At 39.9% G+C, this 14,307-nt stretch overlaps 1 non-coding gene across 1 annotated transcript; it reads right to left on the reverse strand.

Moving 5' to 3' along the window:
• Positions 1–13,466: 13,466 nt before the first annotated feature.
• On the reverse strand, positions 13,467–13,573 carry LOC121228675 (small nucleolar RNA R71). Its single transcript, XR_005926250.1, has one exon. It is a non-coding gene; the product is annotated as a small nucleolar RNA R71 (small nucleolar RNA).
• Between the last annotated feature and the right edge of the window lie 734 nt (positions 13,574–14,307).

Genomic DNA, 14,307 nt, shown 5'->3' on the forward strand with positions numbered 1-14,307 from the left:
TACCGTTTAATGAGTTTGATGTAACCCCTAGAATGGATTGGTTGACTACTCATAGTGTTATAGTGGTCTGCGTGAAAAAGATAATTGAGTTGAAATGTGAAGACGGGAATGTTCTTCGAGTTATCACAAGATGAGTCAGATATTCTGCCTGTAGTAATATTATCTTTGACTACCGAGAAATACTTGAGAAAAGGACATGAGTCCTACTTATCTTTCGTGCTGAATACTCAAGCGTCTGAGTTAAAGATTGAATCGGTACCAGTGGTTGGTGAGTTTATAGACGTGTTTCCAGAAGAATTTCTCGAATTGCCTCCAGTGATGGAGATAGAATTCGGAACTGAGTTAGTCCTCGATACGACACTCATTTCTATTACTCCATATAGAATGGCCCTGACAGAGTTGAAAGAGTTGAAAGTACAGCTGCAAGAGTTAACAGATAAAGGTTTTACGAGACCTAGTTATTCACTGTGGGGCACACCAGCGTTGTTTGTGAAAAAGAAAGACGGGTCGATGAGGTTATGTATCGACTATGAACAACTCAATAAGGTAACTGTGAAGAACAAGTATCCTTTACCAAGGATAGATGATTTATTCGATCCGCTGAAGGGAGCCACGGTGTTCTCCAAGATAGACTTAAGGTCTGGTTATTATCAGTTGAGAGTTAAAGAGCAAGATGTACCGAAGACTGCTTTTCAGACAAGATACAGGCATTATGAGTTCCTCGTCATGCCCTTTGGCCTGACTAATGCCCCGACGGTGTTTATGGATTTGATGAACTGCATTTTTCAGCCATATTTGGACAAGTTCGTAGCGGTTTTTATTAATGATATACTGATTTCGTCACAAGATGAGAATGGACACATGGAGCATTTGAGAACTGTGTTACAGACATTGAGAGATAAGCACCTTTATGCAAAGTTTGGCAAGAGTGAATTCTGGCTTAAAGAGGTCAGATTTTTAGGGCACATTGTGTCGGGTGACGAGATCAGAGTTGACCCAAGCAAGATCTCGGCTATTGTTGAATTGAAATCACCAAGAAATGTCACTGAGGTTTGAAGCTTTTTGGGTTTAGCCAAATATTATAGACGATTCGTAAACAAATTCTCTATGATAGCTACGCCAGTGACAAGGCTGCTGCAAAAGGATGTCAAGTTTGAATGGACAGAAAAGTGCCAGCAGAGTTTCGAGAAATTAAAGGCTTTGTTGACAGAAGCCCCAGTGTTAGTGCAACCAGAGTCGGCAAGGAGTTTGTGGTATATAGTGACGCCTCCTTGAATGGCTTGGGGTGTGTGCTTATACAAGAAGGTAAGGTCATAGCTTACGCTTCAAGACAGTTAAAGCCACATGAGAAAAATTACCCGACACATGATTTAGAGTTGGCTGCCATATTATTCGCGTTGAAAATTTGGAGACACCATCTATATGGCAAGAAATGTCGAGTGTTCACTGATCACAAGAGCTTTAAGTACTTGATTACTTAAAGGGAGTTGAACCTAAGGCAATGACAATGATTAGAGCTAATAAAGGATTACGAGTTGATTATCGACTACCACCCGAGAAAAGCGAACGTGGTTGCCGATGCATTAAGTAGAAAATCATTATTTACACTGAAAGTAATGAATGTCAGTATAGCTTTGTCCGATGATGGTTCAGTTCTAGCAGAGTTCAGAGCTAGATTGACATTTCTTCAAGAGATCCGTGAAGCTTAGAAAGGTGATGAGAAATTGCAAGCCAAGAGAACTCAGTGTGAGTCGAGAACTGAATCAGATTTTTGTATTGGTATTGATAGATGTAAAATGTTTAAAGACAGAGTTTGTATACCCAAAGAAAATAAGCTTATTCAAAAGATTCTGAGAGAGGCACATAGTGGTCGTTTGTCTGTCCACGCAAGTAGTGTGAAAATGTACAACGACCTAAAGAAAATGTATTAGTGGTCGGGTATGAAAAGAGACATTTCAGAGTTTGTGTCTAAGTGCCTAGTGTGTCAGCAAGTGAAGGCTGAACACCAAGTACCTTCGGGTCTACTTCAGCCTATTTTGGTTCCCGAGTGGAAGTGGGATCGGATCACTATGGATTTTTTTTTACGATTTTACCGGTAACCTCGAAGAAAAAGGGTTCTATTTGGGTCATTGTAGATAGGTTAACAAAGTCAGCACACTTCATACCTATGCGTAGTGATTACTCCCTTGAGAGATTAGCCAACTTGTACGTTTTTGAGATTGTGAGACTACATGGGGTGCCTATATCGATTATTTCAGACTGGGATCTGAAATTTACCTCAAGGTTTTGGAAAAAGTTACAAGAGGCATTGGGAAAAAAGTTGAGTTTTAGCACAGCTTTCCATCCGCAAACCGACGGTCAATTAGAGAGAGTAATTCAGATATTAGAGGACATGTAACACTGTTGCGTCCTTGAGTTCCAAGGTAGTTGGGAAAACTATCTAACGTTGGTTGAATTTATTTACAATAATAGTTATCAGACAAGTCTAAAAATGGCACCTTATGAGGCTTTGTATGGGCGAAAATGTCGAACGCCCTTATATTGGACTGAGCTCAGAGAAGGTCAAGTTCATGGGGTCGACTTAGTCAGAGAGACTGAAGAGAAAGTTAAAGTAATTCGTGACTGCTTGAAGGCTGCCTCGAATAGACATAAATCCTACGCGGATTTAAAATGAAAGGAAATTGAATTTCAAGTCGGTGATAAGGTATTTTTGAAAGTCTCGCCGTAGAGGAAAGTCCTCAGATTTGGTAAGAAAGGCAAGCTGAGTCCTCGTTTTATAAGGCCTTATGAGGTTATTAATAGATTTGAACCGGTTACCTACCAATTAGATTTGCCACCGGAATTGGAAAAGATTCACAATGTGTTTTATGTGTTCATGCTACGTCGATATAGATCAGACCTTTTGTATGTGATTTCACCGTCTGAGGTTGAGATTCATCCGAACATGACTTATGGTGAAGTGCCGGTCAAGATTTTAGCTTGGGAAGTCAAACAGTTAAGAAATAAGAGTATAGCATAGGTGAAATTTTTGTGGCATAGACATGGAATCGAGGAAGCCACATGGGAACCCGAAGAGACTATAAAATATCAATACCCGAACTTATTCACCAGTAAGATTTTTGATGGCGAAAATCCCTAAGGGGGGAGAAATGTAGCAACCCGATTTTGGGGCTAGTAGGAATAGTGGTCTTGGGACCACAAATCTAGAGTCGAGTAAATTATTTTATTATTATTTTAGAGTTATACTATGATTATGGGAGTGCATGAAAAATTTGTTGAGTTAATTTTGACGTTTGTGAGCACAATTGTGAAAAATGACAAAATCGCATAAAGTGCAAAAGTCTTGAATTGATAGCTAAGGGTGTTAAATAGCTAGAGAACCAAAATTGGGGGTCTTTAAATGGAAATTAGACCCTTAAAAGAAAGCATAGCCGGCCATGAGATAAGGAAATCAATTAGTCAAAGTGTTAGGTTTTGATAGCATTAGCAAATTGAGTAAAATAAAGAAAAATTGTCATCTTTTCTTTTCTTCTCCCATACACCACCGAAAATCAACCATTGAAGAGGGTTTGAAAGCTCAAAATTTTTAGCTACTTAGTTGACTCAAAAATCAAAAATTGCCAAATCCAAATCTAGACCGAGGTAAAACGAAACAAATGGACTAAACCGACTAGTTGCCATATTTTTGTAATTCGAGTAAAGTTGTATATAAATAATACAACTACATTACTAATGTATGTGTTGAATTGAATTTGAATTAATATAGCATGAATTGTTTGATCATCGAATTGAGATAGCATGATGATAATAGAGATAGTAGAGTTCTTCTTTGAACCTAGGAACTAAATCGGATATCCATGCTGTGACATATGGGTTATTGGTGGGTAGTGTAAGACATGCCTGGGACATGCATTGGCCACATTATGAGAGCCAGTGTAAGACCATGTCTGGGACATGACATCGGCCTTGAGACGGAGCTACTGTAAGAAATGTTTGGGAGATGCATCGGCCTCAAGACGTAAGCCAGTGTAAGACATGTCTGGCACATGCATCGGCCACAAGATGATATTCAGTGTAAGACCATGTCTGGGACATGGCATCGACTTGAGATATGAGCCAGTGTAAGACCATGTCTGGGTCATGGCATCAGCACCTTACCCATGTCTGAGGCTTAATAAATATCCGGTAGTGTTCCAAATGGTTCAACGGTGAATGTTATGTTCTTAAGCTAATGAGGAAAGTATAACCGTGTTGTGAGTGGTATAGGTACCTAATTGGTACGTATGAGATATGAGCTCATTGAACAATATGAGACTAGTATAGATGGTAATGAGAAATTTATGCCTATGCCTACCTTGGTATCATGAATATGTGGGTCATTGATAAAATGTTGTTGTTGTGTACCTACTTATATGCAACTTACTAAGCTTTTATGCTTACTCCTTTTCCTTTCCATTTCCTTACAGTGCCGCCTAACTAGCTCAAGGATTCCAGAAGTCAGAGATATCGATCACACTATCAACCGAAACATTCGGTGTAATTGGATTTATATTTTTGAATATGGCATGTATAGGACTTAGACTTTACTATTTTGTGTATTTGAGAATTGGCCAAATGTGTTGGCTTGGGTTGGAAACCTTTTAATTTGTATTAAGCTTTGGATGACAGTAATATTCATTTTGAATTTATAAAAGATTCATTCTCATGGTTGAATGAATGTCTATTATAGCTGATTTAGTTCTAGGAGTTATACTTGTTACGATATTGGTTGGTATTTGTATGGAACTATATATGTAAGGGTGGCAATAAAGCTTGGTAAATAGCCTTATACTGTCAACACGGGTAGGCACACGGGCGTGTGGCCCAACTGTGTGTCCCCTACACGTACGAATTTCAAGTCAGTATGCATGGTAATAAGCACACGGACAGAGACACAACCGTATGTCTCAGCCGTGTAGAGAACATGGCCCAGAACACGGGCGTGTGCCTTGGCCGTGTGACATTATGAGCATGTTGACGTCACAAACAGAATACCCAGGTTTTTACACACGGGCGTGTCATGGCCGTGTGCGGGACACGGGCCAATGACACGGGTGTGTGTCTGTCCGTGTGAAAGACCCTGTAGCTGTGAATTGGAAATTAATTCTACACGGGTGTGGGACGCGGGCATGTCCTAGGGTGCCTAGGCCGTGTGAACCACATGGGCCATCAGCATGACCATGTCGAGTTGGTTACACGGGCGTGTTGCCCTTCCACACAGGCGTGTACCCTGTTTTAAGGACAAAATTTTCATAGTTTGTTTAAGGACCCGGTATAGTCCAGAATGGTTTTCAACGGTTGATTTGATGTTCGTAGGCCCATAATAAGAAGTTTAAAGTAGAAATTAAAAAAGTTTAATTTGGATAGAGTCTCGTTAATGTGAGATTGTTTATATGCATGAAATCAAGTAAAGGTAATGCCTCATACTCTGCTCCGGCGTGGGTTACGGGTATGGGGTTTTACATTTAGTGGTATCAGAGTTATGGTTTATTCGGTTCTAGGACTAACCTAGTGAGAGTACGAATCTAGCTATACATGTCATAACCGTATAATGATAGTGTGATGATTTCTGACAATTATAAATTACATTTTCATATAATAAATGGGTCCTGATAGAACCACGATAGATGACATGGAAATTAATGCGCCGGCTCCCGCTGAAGGGACCGCGCCAGTAGAGAGTGAACCCGTAACTATGGGCCAAGGAGGAGGGGCTAGAGAAGCCTACCTCTGAATGATAGATGCTTGGTACACAGAGTTTGTTCATGTGAATCCGAACACTCCACCTCCCCCACGTCCTCTGATTTTTCAGTATACCCGGTAGCTCTGCAAGGCGCAGACATGTTTAGAAGAGAGAAGCCTCTGATAGACAAGATTTGAAAAAAAGAGGCTAAAGAATTCTGGGCTAGCATAGATGATGACCCGGAGAGAGCACAGTTTTGCCTAGAAAATACCATTAGGGTATTTGATGAACTATCATGCACACCTGAAGAGTGCGTGAAATGTGTAGTGTAGCATCTACGAGATTTGGCTTATCAACGATGGAACACTCTCGTGTTTGTCGTACCGAAAGAAAGGATCACGTGGGAATTCTTCTAGGAGGAATTCCGAAAAAAGTATATTAGCCAAAGATTCATAGACCAAAAGAGGAGGGAATTCCTATAGCTAACGCAAGGCCAAATGTCAGTGACGGAATATGAACGTGAGTTTGTGAGGCTTAGCAAGTATGCACGGGAGTGCGTATCTACAGAAGCCACCATGTGTAAGAGGTTTGAGGAAAGCCTCAATGAATATATCCGAGTGTTTGTCGGCATCTTAGAGCTGCGCGAATTCGTAGTACTTGTTGAAAGAGCCTGTAAGGCCAAAGAGTTGATTAAATAAAGGAGGAAAGCAGCTTTTGAGTAACGAGATTCAAACAAGAGACAGATAGGGAAATCACATCAGTCCTCATCTAAAAGATCGAGAGAGTTCACTACCCGATCGAATGCTTCGGTAGGGTATTCGAATAGGAACAAGAATCGACAGAACACAACTTCTAAAGCCTAGACCACATTGGTCACAAGTGTTGGTAGCACTCAGCCAAATAGGCCAGAATGCTCACAGTGTGGTAGGCGTCATTTTGGCAAGAGTCGAGGGAATGAAAGGGGTTGTTTCAAGTGCGGATCATTGGAACACTTCATCCGTGATTGTTCCTGAATTGGATGAGAGAGATAAAATAATATGTGAAAGCTAGTAGTGCCCCTTTGAGGGGTAGGCCACAGAAGAACCCAAAAAGTGGGGCTAGCAGTAGAAGCATGCCAAGAGACGCTATGGTGAGGTCTGAGGGCAGAGTGCCTGCAATGACTTATGCTATACGAGCTCGGGAAGAGGCAGAGTCTCCCAACGTGATCACGAGTACCTTTTCTATTCATGAAATATCTGTTGTTTCTTTAATTGACCCAGGATCTACTCACTCTTATATTTGTATGGATTTGATACCTCGTATGAGTATGCTAGTGGAGTCCACTGAATTTGTAATAAAAGTTTCCAATCCTTTAGGCAGACATGTACTAGTGGACCAAGTATGTAGAACTTGCCCTTTGACAATTAGAGGTCATTGTTTTCCGGCGAACATGATGTTACTACCGTTTAATGCGTTTGATGTAATCCTTGAAATGGATTGGTTGACTACTCATAGTGTTGTAATAGACTGCGGGAAAAAGATAATTGAGTTGAAATGTGAAAATAGGAATGTTCTTCGAGTTAGACCAGATGAGTCAGATAATCTGTCTGTAGTAATATCGCCTTTGACTACCGAGAAATATTTGAGAAAAAGATATGAGTCCTACTTAGCTTTCGTGTTGAATACTCAAGCGTCTGAGTTAAAGATTGAATTGGTGCCAGTGGTTGGAGAGTTTACAGATGTGTTTCCGGAAGAATTACCCCGATTGCCTTCGGTAAGGGAGATAGAATTTGGAATTGAGTTAGTCCCCGGTACGATACCCATTTCTATTGGTCCGTATAGAATGACCCTAACAGACTTGAAAGAGTTGAAAGTACAGGTGCAATAGTTAATAGATAAGGGTTTTACGAGACCTAGTTATTCACCGTGGGGCGTACCAATGTTGTTTGTGAAAAAGAAAGACGGGTCAATGAGGTTTTGTATCGACTATGGACAACTCAATAAGGTAACTATGAAGAACAAGTATCCTTTTCCAAGGATAGATGATTTATTCAATCAGTTGAAGGGAGCCACGGTGTTCTCCGAGATAGACTTGAGCTCTAGTTATTATCAGTTGAGAGTTAAAGAGCAAGATGTACCGAAGACTGCTTTTCGGACAATATACGGGCATTATGAGTTCCTCATCATGCCCTTTGGTTTGACTAATGCTCCGGCGGTGTTTATGGATTTGATAAACCGCATTTTTCGGCCATATTTGGACAAGTTCGTAGTGGTTTGTATTGATGACATACTGATTTACTAGCGAGATGAGAATGAACACGTGGTGCATTTGAGAACTGTGTTACAGACATTGAGAGATAAGCAGCTTTACGCCAAGTTCAGCAAGAGTGAATCCTGGCTTAAAGAGGTCAGATTTTTAGGGCACATTGTATCGGGTGATGGGATCAAAGTTGACCTAAGCAAGATCTCGGCTATTTTTTAGTTGAAATTGCCGAGGAATGTAACTGAGGTTCGAAGCTTTTTGGGTTTAGCCAAATATTATAGACGATTTGTAAACAAATTCTCTATGATAGCTACGCCGGTGACAAGGCTGCTGCAAAAGGATGTCAAGTTTGAATGGACAGAAAAGTGCCAGCAGAGTTTCGAGAAATTAAAGGCTTTGTTGACAGAAGCCCCAGTGTTAGTGCAACCAGAGTCGGCAAGGAGTTTGTGGTATATAGCGACGCCTCCTTGAATGGTTTAGGGTGTGTGCTTATACAAGAAGGTAAGGTCATAGCTTAGGCTTCAAGACAGTTAAAGCCACATGAGAAAAATTAGCCGACGCATGATTTAGCGTTGCCTGCCATAGTGTTCGCGTTGAAAATTTAGAGACACCATCTATCTGGCGAGAAGTTTCGCGTGTTCACTGATCACAAGAGCCTGAAGTACTTGATGACCCAAAAGAACTTGAACCTAAGGCAACGACGATGGTTAGAGCTAATAAAAGATTACAAGTTGATTATCAAATACCACCTGAGAAAAGCGAATGTGGTTGCCGATGCATTAAGTAGAAAATCATTAGTTGCGCTGAAAGCAATGAATGTTAGTATGGCTTTGTCTGATGATGGTTTGGTTCTAGCAGCGTTGGGAGCTAGATCAACATTCTTAAAGAGATCCGTGAAGCTTAGAAAGGTGATGAGAAATTGCAAGCCAAGAGAACTTAGTGTGTGTCGGGAATTGAATCAGATTTTCGTATTGGTACTGATGGATGCATAATGTTTAGAGACAGAGTTTGTCTACCCAAGGACAATGAGCTTATTCAGAAGATTCTGAGAGAGGCACATAGTGGTCATTTGTCTGTCCACCCAGGTAGTGTGAAAATGTACAACAACTCGAAGAAAATATATTGGTGGTCGAGTATGAAAAGAGACATTTCAGAGTTTGTGTCTAAGTGCCTAGTGTGTTAGCAAGTGGAGGCTGAACACCAAGTACCTTCGGGTGTACTTCAGCCTATTTTGGTTCCCAAGTGGAAGTGGAATTGGATCACTATGGATTTATTGACGGGTTTGCCAGTAACCTTGAAGAAAAAGGATGTTATTTGGGTCATTGTGGATAAGCTAATAAAGTCGGCACACTTCATAACTATGCGTACTGATTACTCCCTTGAGAGATTAGCCGACTTGTACATTTTTGAGATTGTGAGACTACACGGGGTGCCCATATCAATTATTTTAGACAGAGATATGAGATTTACCTCGAGGTTTTGGAAAAATTTACAAGAGGCATTGGGAACAAAGTTGTGTTTTAGCATAGCTTTCCCTCTGCAAACCGACAGTCAGTTAGAGAGAGAAATTCAGATATTAGAAGACATGTTATAGTGTTGCGTCCTTGAGCTCCAAGAAAGTTGGGAAAAGTATCTACCGTTGGTTGAATTCGCCTACAATAACAGTTATCGGACAAGTGTGAAAATGGTGCCTTATGAGGCTTTGTATGGGCGAAAGTGTCAAATGCCCTTATATTGGACTGAGCTCAGAGAGGGTCAGGTTCACATGGTCGATTTAGTCAGAGAGACTGAAGAGAAAGTTAAAACAATTCGTGACTACTTGAAGGCTGCCTCGGATAGACAGAAATCCTACATGGATTTGAAACAAAAGGAAATTGAATTCTAAGTCGGTGATAAGGTATTTTTGAACGTGTCCCCGTGGAGGAAAGTCCTTAGATTTGGTAGAAAAGGCAAGCTGAGTCCTCGTTTTATAGGCCTTATGAGGTTATTGAGAGAGTAGGAGCGGTTGCCTACCAATTAGATTTGCCACCAGAATTGGAAAAGACTCACGATGTGTTTCATGTGTCCATGCTACATCAAAATAGATCAAATCATTTGCATGTGATTTCGCCATCCGAGGATGAGATTCATCTGGACATGACTTATGGTGAAGTGTCGATCAAGATTTTAGCTCGGGAAGTCAAACTGTTGAGAAATAAGAGTATAGCACATGTGAAAATTTTGTGGCATAGACATGGAGTCGAGGAAGCCACATGGGAACCCGAACAAACTATGAGAGATCAGTACCCGAACTTATTCACCGATAAGATTTTCAGGGCAAAAATCCCTAAGGGGGAGAAATGTAACAGCCCGATTTTGGGGCTAGTCAGAATTGTGGTCTCGGGACCCCAAATCTGGAGTAGAGTAAATTATTTTTTTATTATTTTAGTCATTGTATGATTATAGGAGTGCATGAAAAATTTGGTGAGTTAATTTTGACGTTTGTGAGCACACTTGTGAAAAAGGACTAAATCACATAAAGTGCAAAAGTTTTCAATTGATAGCTAAAGGTGTTAAATAGCTAGAGAACTAAAATTGGGGGTCTTTAAAGGGAAATTAGACCCTTAAAAGAAAGCATAGCTGACCATGAGACAAGGAAATCAATAAAGAAAAGTTGTCATCTTTTCTTTTCTTCTCCCATACACCACTGAAAATCAGCAATTGAAGGGGGTTTAAATGCTCAAAATTTTTAGCTACTTAGTTGACTCACAAATCAAGAATTCCCAAAATCAAATCTAGACCGGGGGAAAACCAAGCAAATTGACTAAACCGACTAGTTGCCACATTTTGTAATTCGAGGTAAGTTATATATAAATAATACAACTACATTACTAATATATGTGTTGAATTGTATTTGAATTAACATAGCATGAATTGCTTGATTATGGAATTGAGATAGCATGATGATAGTAAAGATAGTAGAGTTATTGTTTGAACCTAGGAAATAAATCAGATATTCATGCTGTGACATATGGGTTATTGTTGGCTAGTGTAAGACATATCTGGGACATGCATCGGCAACATTATGAGAGCTAATGTAAGACCATGTCTAGGACATGCATCGGCCTTGAGATGTAAGCCAGTGTACTACATGTCTAGGACATGCATTGGCTACGAGATGATAGTTAGTGTAAGACCATGTCTGGGACATGGCATCGACTTGAGATATGAACCAGTGTAAGACCATGTCTGGGACATGGTATCGGCACCTTACCCACATCTAAGGCGTAATGAATATCCGGTAGTGTTCCAAATGGTTCAACAGTGAACGTTATGTTCTTAATCTAATGAGGAAAGTATAACCGTGTTGTGAGTGGTACAGGTACCTAATTGGTACGTATGAGATATAAGCTCATTGAACAATTTGTGACTAGTATGGATGGTAATGAGTAAGTTATGCCTATGCCTAACTTGGTATCATGAATATGTGGGTCATTGATAAAATGTTGTTGTTGTGTGCCTACTTATATGCAACTTACTAAGCTTTTATGCTTATTCCCTTTCCTTTCCATTTCCTTACAATGCCGCCAAACTAGCTCAAGGATTCCAGAAGTCAGAGATATCGATCACACTATCAACCGAAGCATTCGGTATAGTTGGATTTATATTTTTGAATATGGCATGTATAGGACTTAGACTTTATTATTTTGTGTCTTTGAGAATTGGCCAAATGTGTTGGCTTGGGTTGGAATCCCTTTAATTTGTATTAAGCTTTGAATGATAGTAATATTCATTTTGAATTTATAAAAGATGCATTCTCATGGTTGAATAAATGTCTATTATGGCTGATTTAGTTATAGGAGTTGTACTTGTTTCGATATTGGTTGGTATTTGTATGGAACTATATATGTAAGGATAGTAATGGGCCTTGGTAAATAGCCTTATACTGTCCACACGGGTAGGCACACAGGTGTGTGTCTAGGCTGTGTATGGCACACAGTCCGCCCCATGGGCGTGTGGCTCGGTCATGTGTCCCCTGCACATAAAAATTTCAAGTCAGTATGCATGGTAATAAACACATAGGCAGAGACACGGCACTATGTTTCAGCCATGTGGAGAACACGGCCCATCACATGGGCATTTGCCTTGGCCGTATGATATTATGAGCATGCTGACGTCACAAACAAAATACCCAAGTTTTTGCACACGGGCTAGTACACAGGCGTGTCGTTGCCGTGTGAGGGACACGGGCCAATGACACGAGCGTGTGTCTGGCCGCGTGAAAACCCCTATAGGTGTGAATTAGAAATTAATTCTACACGAGTGTGGGACACAGGCGTGTCCCAGGGTGCTTAGGCCATGTGAGCCACACGGGCCATCAGCACGACCATGTCGAGTTGGTCACATTGGCGTATTGCCCTTCCACACGGGCGTGTGTCCTGCTTTAAGGAAAAAATTTCATAGTTTGTTTAAGGGCCCGGTATAGTCCCAAATGGTTTTCAACGGTCGATTTGAGGTTTGTAGGCCAATAATACGAAGTTTAAAGTAGAAATTGAAAATGTTTAATTTCGACCGAGTTTTGGTGACATGAGATTGTTTGTATGCATGAGATCAAGTAAAGGTAATGCCTCATACTCCACCCCGACGTATGTTACGGGTATGGGGCGTTACAGTACATTTCTACTTAGTTGTAAAACTATATTACAACCACTCATATACTTGCAGATACTACCTTGTCTTTCTATATTTTTATTGCAATATTTACGCTCTAGACGTTAGAATACCCGGAAGCGATCAAGTTATTGGTGTCGTTGCTAGGGAGGCAAAATCACTAGGTTTATTTTAATTTTTGCACGTAAAATAATAATTAGGAAATTTCTCGGTTATAAATACCATTTTATTTTATTTTTACTAATCTTTTCTTTCTGGGTTTAGTGTATGACTTGCAATTGAGATACACCTATTGTAGCAACCACAGAGCCAAAGAGAATAATTTGATGGAATCATCGACAGCAACAACAGTAGCAGGAAAAATAGATGCAAAATCCACTGCCTATCGTAGGTAACGTACCACGTGAAAATCCATTATTTGATGACACTAACAATAACGCCTGAAGAAACCTACCAGCACCACAACTTCCTGCAAATATTCAGATGGCTTGGAATGAAAGAAATTTAAGGGATTATGCCTTACCAAGTTTGGACATGGTTCAAGAAAGTATAGCAAGGTCGGCAATTGCAACTAATAATTTCAAGATAAAATCAGCTATGATTCAAATTATCTAGAGTGATCTGCAGTTTAGGGCCACTATGACAGAGGACCCTAATCAACATTTAAAATGGTTTCATCAAATCTATGATACTTTTAAGTATAATGGGATCACTGATGACATATTAATTCCCCTTCTCCTTGATTGATAATGCTTTTCTTGGTTAGACTCTTAGGCACTAGGCTCTATCATGACATGGGATGAACTTGCCAGAAAGTTCTTATAGAAGCTTTTTTCAATCAGCAAAGTAGTGCAACTAAGAAGAGAGATTGTTATATTTAGACAGATAGAGGAAAAAAGTTTCTATGAGGCATGGAAACAATTCAAAATGTTGATTCTGAAATGCCCGCACCAAAGATTTCCTAAGTGGATGTGACTGTAGGTATTTTATAATGGGTTGGATGCAAATGCACGATCTGGATTAGACGGAGCAGCAAGAGGAGCCATATGAATAAGACGTATGAGGATCAGTATGAGATCGTTGAGAATATGGCACTAAACTCCAACTAATGGCCAATTGAATTATTCACATATGGTCAGAAACCTACTACAGCAAAAGCTATCCAAGAGGACGATAAGTATAAATAGTTAGTGAATAGACTCAACTGTATCAAATCTGCTTCTACACCGTTGATGCATGGGGGAGACAAATCACTCTTCCACTATATCAAAAATCTAGCTGAGGATATAAATTGCGTTGGGAATAGGGGTGGAAACCCTTATTCGAATACAGATAATCCCGGCTGGAGAGATCACCCAAATCTAAGATAAGAAGGAAACCAAGAATGAGGTAGCAGTTCAAATCAAGTTTTATAAATAGTACAGGGACTTAATTGGAAAACAAGGTTAACAAGGGAGTTTGATTAAATGACATTAAAAAGGGGCATTAATATGTAAGTATACAAAGGATTTGAGAACAATTAGACCATATTAATATGTATGATAATGTTAATGACCTATCATGTCATCATTCTCCACTAAGAAACAATTAAACATGTCTAATTAATTACTATATGGATTTATTAAATTAAATTAATGATATAGGGAGTTTGTCTGGAGACTTAGTCTCAAAACTTGAGAAGCCATGTCTCGAG

This window comes from Gossypium hirsutum, chromosome A04 (assembly GCF_007990345.1).
Source record: "Gossypium hirsutum isolate 1008001.06 chromosome A04, Gossypium_hirsutum_v2.1, whole genome shotgun sequence".
In the NCBI taxonomy this organism is placed as follows: Eukaryota; Viridiplantae; Streptophyta; class Magnoliopsida; order Malvales; family Malvaceae; genus Gossypium; species Gossypium hirsutum.